This window comes from Dromiciops gliroides, chromosome 5 (assembly GCF_019393635.1).
Source record: "Dromiciops gliroides isolate mDroGli1 chromosome 5, mDroGli1.pri, whole genome shotgun sequence".
Taxonomy (NCBI): domain Eukaryota; kingdom Metazoa; phylum Chordata; class Mammalia; order Microbiotheria; family Microbiotheriidae; genus Dromiciops; species Dromiciops gliroides.
The window spans coordinates 153,761,379-153,767,378 of NC_057865.1; positions in this window are offsets into that span (position 1 = coordinate 153,761,379).

Sequence of the window (6,000 nt, forward strand, 5' to 3'; positions counted from 1 at the left end):
CACCTCTATCTAGCTGGTCACTTGACCCACCGGCTTATGTGTTATTTTTTTTCTTTTTTTCTTTCTTTTTTTTTTTCCTGGGACAATGGGGGTTAAGTGACTTGGCCAGGGTCACACAGCTAGTGTCAAGTGTTTGAGGCCGGACTTGAACTCAGGTCCTCCTGAATCCAGGGCCATGCTTTATCCACTGCACTACCTAGCTGCTCCTTATGTGTTACTTTTGTAAAGCAATTATTTATGGAATTTCATGCCATAATATAACAAAGCCTCAGATTAGAATATTATGACTACAAGGGTGGAGCCAAGATGGCAGAGGAGAGGCTGTGACTCCCACAAGCTCCAGATAAAGCAGTCCACTCACTCCCAAATAATGCTGTAAAAACAAAACAAAATGGGACACCCACTAGCTGCACACTAGGGTGCCTCCTTCTCATGAGAAGAAAATAAAGAGCCTTTAAAAAAACAAACAAACAAACAAACAAAATCTAGAGCAGCCAAATGCACATAAGAATAGAGTAAGACTATTTTTCAGCAAAAGAGTTCAATTGTGATCACCTGCTGATCAAACTGAACAGCTTGGCACACAGTCTGGATCCAGTCAGGAATAGATAGTGCTTCCAGCCCGCCTCAGAGTCTTTAGCACCAGGGGCTTCTTCTGAGGCTCAGATCACAGACTGGTGAGGGAATTTGGCGGTGGACTGGGGTGAAGTGGAGGCAGTCTCTGCTGGAGTTGGGGAAAAGTTTCCTGGTTCTAAACCAGTGCACTGAATCAAGTGGTTGTGGCCCACTGAGTGAGGAGCACAGGCACACCAAGCTTTTGACCATAGAGAATCAGAGTTCAACCAGACTTCTGTTTCTGGGTCAAAAAGAAAGTGGCCGTGGTTACTCATAGGCCAGGCAGGCTGAGAAGAAGCCCAATCATCTCTTGGGCCACACAGTAGCTCAGAAAAATGTGTCCTGGAAGCAACAATACACTTTATAAAGGAGTTAAAAGCCAAGAAATAGGTGGCCAAGATGAGCAGGCAGAGAAAGCAGCAAACCATTGAAAACTTCTTTGGGGGAAAAGTAGACCAGAATACACCCTCAGAAGAAGAAGATAATACCAAAGTCACAGCTTCAACATCCAAAGCTTCCAAGAAATATATGAATTGGTCTCAGGCCATGGAAGCACTCAAAAGGGACTTTGAAGAGAAAGCAGGAGAAATAGAAGGAAGATTTAGAGAGATGGAGGAAAGGATGGAAAGAGAAATGAGAGCAATGCAGGAAAGTCATGAGAAAGGAGTCAACAGTTTGAAAAGCCAAATGGGAAAGGAAATAGAAAAGCTCTCTCAAGAAAATAATTGCCTAAGAATTAGGATTGAACAAATGGAAACTAGTGACTTTATGAGAAACCAAGACACAGTAAAGCAAATCCAACTGAACAAAAAAATAGAGGGCGATATGATACATCCCCTTGGAAAAACAGCTGACCTGGAAAATAGAACCAGGAGAGAGAATTCGAAAATCATTGGACTACCTGAAAACCATGACCAAAATAAAATCTTAGACACCATCCTCCAAGAGACTGTCAGAGAAAATTGCCCTGATATTCTAGAAGCAGAAGGTAAAATAGAAATTGAAAGAATCCACCAATCACCTCCTGAAAGAAATTCCACAAGGAAAACCTCCAGGAATATTATAACAAAATTCCAGAGCTCCCAGGTCAAGAAGAAAATATTCCAAGCAGCTAGAAAAAAAGAATTCAAATTCTGTGGAGCTACAGTAATGGTAAAACTAGATCTAGGAGCATCTTCATTAAAAGACCAGAGAGCATGGAATATGATATTCCAGAGGGCAAAGGAACTGTGACTATGTCCAAGAATCATGTACCCAGCAAAACTGTGTATAGTCTTTCAGGGGGAAAAATGGGACTTTGTTGAAAAAAAAACAACTTTCAGACATTCGTGATTAAAATACCTGAACTGAATAGAAAATTTTACTTTCAAATATAAGACCCTAGAGAAGCATAAAAAGGCAAACAGGAAAAAGAAATCTTGAGGGGTATTAAAATATTAAACTGTTTACATTCCTACATGGGAAGATAATACTCCTAACTTATAAGATCTTTCTCAGTATTAAGGCAGCTGAAAGGAATCTACTTAGAGAGCAAAGGTGTGAATTGAATATGAAGGGATGATATCTATAAAGCATTTATTTTTTTTTTGTTTTTTTGTTATCCTTGTTTTTTGTGGAACAGGCTTATGTCTGAGGCTGGATTTGGGCTCAGGGCCTCCTGGGTCCAGGGCTTGTGCTTTGTCCACTGTGTCACCTAGCTGACCTATGATGACATCTTCAAAATAAAGTTAAGGGGTAAGAGTAATGCACTGGAAGAAAGGGAAAGGGAGAGGGGGATTGGGGAAAAGTAGTTCACATAAAAGATATAAGAAAAAGCTTATGTAGCAGAGAGGAAGATAGGGAAGGAGTGGGGGAGTGAGTGAGCCTAACTCTCATCAGAATTGGCTCAAGGAGGGAATAATTTATGTACTCAAGAGGGGATAGTATTATATCTTGCCCTATGGGAAAGTGGGAGGGGAAGGAGATGGTGGGAGGGAGAGGCAATGGAAGGAAGAGCAGATTGGGGGAGGAGGCAGTAAGAAGCAAAACACTTTCAAGGAGGGATAGGGTGAAGGAAGATAGATAATAGAATAAATATCAAGGGGAGGGATTAAGATGAAGGGTAATAGAGTTAAAAAATAGTAACCGTGAAAGAAATGATGAGCAGGATGCTATTAAAAGGATGTATGAAAAATGCAAACTATCAACAGAGATAGAACTGATGGTATCTGAATACAGTTTGAAGTATAATTTTATTTGTTAGCTCCTCTTTCTAAAGGTATTTTGTCTATTTCCTTTTACAACCTGACAAATGAGAAGATTTTTGTATAACTGCAAATGGATGACATATTGAATTTCTGGATTTCATAGGGAGGGATGAGGAGGAAGGGAAGAAGAAAATTTAGAACACAAAGTCTTAAAAAAATCAATGTGAAAAGTAATGATGAACAGGGGGAGTTCAGAAAGACCTGGAAGGACTTACATGAAATGATGCGGACTGAGAGGATCAGAACCAGGAAAACAGTATATACAGTAACAGCAGCATTATGTGATGAGCAATGGTGACAGACTTGGCTACTTTTAGCAATGCAATGGCCCAAAACAATTTCAAAGAACTTCATAATAGAAAATGTTCTCAACATCCAGAAAAAAGAACTATGGTTTAGGAATGCAGATTGAACCATACTGTTTTTTCTTTGGGACTATTTTTGGGGTTTTTTAAAATTCTTTTTTGAGGTATTTCCCTTGTGCTCTGACTCTTCTGTCACAATATGACTAATGCAGAAATAAGTTTAATGTGATTGTACATATATGGCCTATATTATATTGGTTTCTGTCCTGGGGAGGACGGAGGGAAGGGAGGGTGGGAGAAAAATTTGGAACTGAAAATCCCATGAAAACAAATGTTGAAAACTATCCTTGTATGTGACTGGAAAATAACAAAATACTGAACAAAAAAAAAGAATATTATGACTAAAGTTAAATGCATCCAAGACTTCAAATCATACACTAAGTACTTATGTTCACAAATCCTAGTTCATTCACCATAGATATATGGACTTTTAATGGTATTAAGTTTAAATTGTCAGCTGGGTCTGTAGAATCTGGCCATGAACATTGAGATTCATCCTCACACTTCATTAAAAATAAATAAATTCTCCAATTGCTTTACCCCCCCCCCAAAAAAAATCAAATCAAATAAATAAATAAATTGGGGCAGCTAGGTGGCACAGTGGATAAAGTACCATTCCTGGATTCAGGAGGACCTGAGTTCAAATTTGGTCTCAGACACCTGACCCTTACTATCTGTGTGTCCTAGGGCAAGTCACTTAACCCTCATTGCCCCACAAAATAATAAATAAATAAACAAACAAACAAATAGATAAATAAATAGAGTTATTTAGAACCAATTTGAAGGGAGGAAATGTAAAATCAATTGCTTTTATTTTAGGAAGATGCCACATATCTTTTAGATCTATCTCAAAAGGAATAAATAATGATATTGCACTGACTGAAAGAGTATAAACATAGTTCTCTACCCTTTTATAACTCCAAATCCATCAAAATTGAAAGATTAGTGACCACTCTTTTGCCTTTTAGGTTGTAGGAACCTGAAAAGAAAAATTTAGAGTCAGTGTATGAGCATGTGGGAGGGAGATTTGCCTAGGTAAAGGGAAATTTAAGGGAACCAGATTGAATCAAACATAGAACTAGAGAAGTAGATAGATTTACGTCTATATAGATCTCATTATATTGATGTAATGGATATATATCTGCATATGTATGTGTATGTCACCATATAAATATTAGTTATTCTTATTATAGTATAGTCATCTTAGAAAACTGAAATATGATTATGTATATGAAGGAGCAGCATCAATAATCTAATACATCAATTTGAGACATAAGTGGTCTTAGAGGATATAGTAGAACCTATCTTTTTTTTTTTCTCCAAGGTATTCTCATTCTCAGAAATCTCGGAAATTGCATTTTCTTGCTCTTCCATACTATTGAACTCCTTTTTTTTTTTTTTTTTTTTTTTTTTTGCAGGGCAATGATCATTAAGTGACTTGCCCAGGATCACACAACTAGTAAATGTCAAGTGTCTGAAGCTGGATTTGAACTCAGGTCCTCCTGAATCCAGGGCCTTTGATTTTTTCACTGCACCACATAGATACCCTATTATTGCTCTGTCACTTAAAGCATTTTGGAGTCCTTCTGCTCTCCTCCTTAAATTCATGTGGTTACCTATTAGAGGCCACAGAGATGTTCTGAATCTCAGTGTCTTTGAGCAGCCCAAATTCTCTGTCTATTGCCACTCTCTGGCTTCATGCCTACCTTTTGGTACATATATCTGCATTTTTCTTCTCTGTTCCCATTTCTCTTCTTAAAGATGTTTGAGTATAGATTACACTGGTTCCAAAGTCAGAGGACAATGACAAAAGCCCTCTTAGTAAAGACAGTCAATAAGCACATACAAGATGCAGCTCTCCATTTCCCCACTCATTAGGACTTATCCTCATTAATAATAATAACAGACCACCTAGGAATAAATATTTTGTCAAATCTGAAGAGATGTGCCCTCACAAAAAGGCCTATACCTTTTCCTGGTTTTCATGACTAAGGGTTAAACATGCTTGAAATCATTGCTATGTGGCCTAATCTGACCCCTGTAGCTTGATGTTTAATAATACCTGAGGGAAAAGGTAAAACCTAAGAGGCATCTGGATTGTGGCTTCAATCATCCATATGGTATCAACCAACTGATTCTTCCTGCCCCCAGACTCAAGAACAAGGCACAATTTATACCTTTTCTAGGAAGTATTCTGATAGCCTCTCTGCCTCAAGTCTCTCCCAGCTCTTTTTTTATGCTCTACCCAGCTGACAAAGTGATTTTTCTTAGGTACAGATCTAATCATGTCACCTCTCTGCAACAAACTTCATTGGCTCTCTTTTGTCTCCATGATCAAATTTAAACTCTTCTGTTTGGCTTTTAAAGCCCTTCAAAACTTAGGGACAGGGGCATCTAGGTGGCTCAGTGGATAGAGCACCGGCCCTGGAGTCAGGAGTACCTGAGTTCAAATCCAGCCTCAGACACTTAATACTTTCTAGCTATGTGACCCTGGGCAAGTCACTTAACCCCAATTGCCTCACTAAAAAACAAAACAAAACAAAACAAACAAAAAAAAAACAACTTAGGGCCAAAAAAATCTTTTCACTCTAATTATACATTATACAGACTATTTGTGCCCAACCTGCAGTAAAAACTTCCATGCTCCTATTGGCCTGATCAGTCATAGTTGGACACGATGTACTTTGACTGCAACATAATAATGTCATTTTGGTCCTCTTCAAGAACAAAGAACAGCAACCAACCAACATTATTACCTATACTACATCCAACCA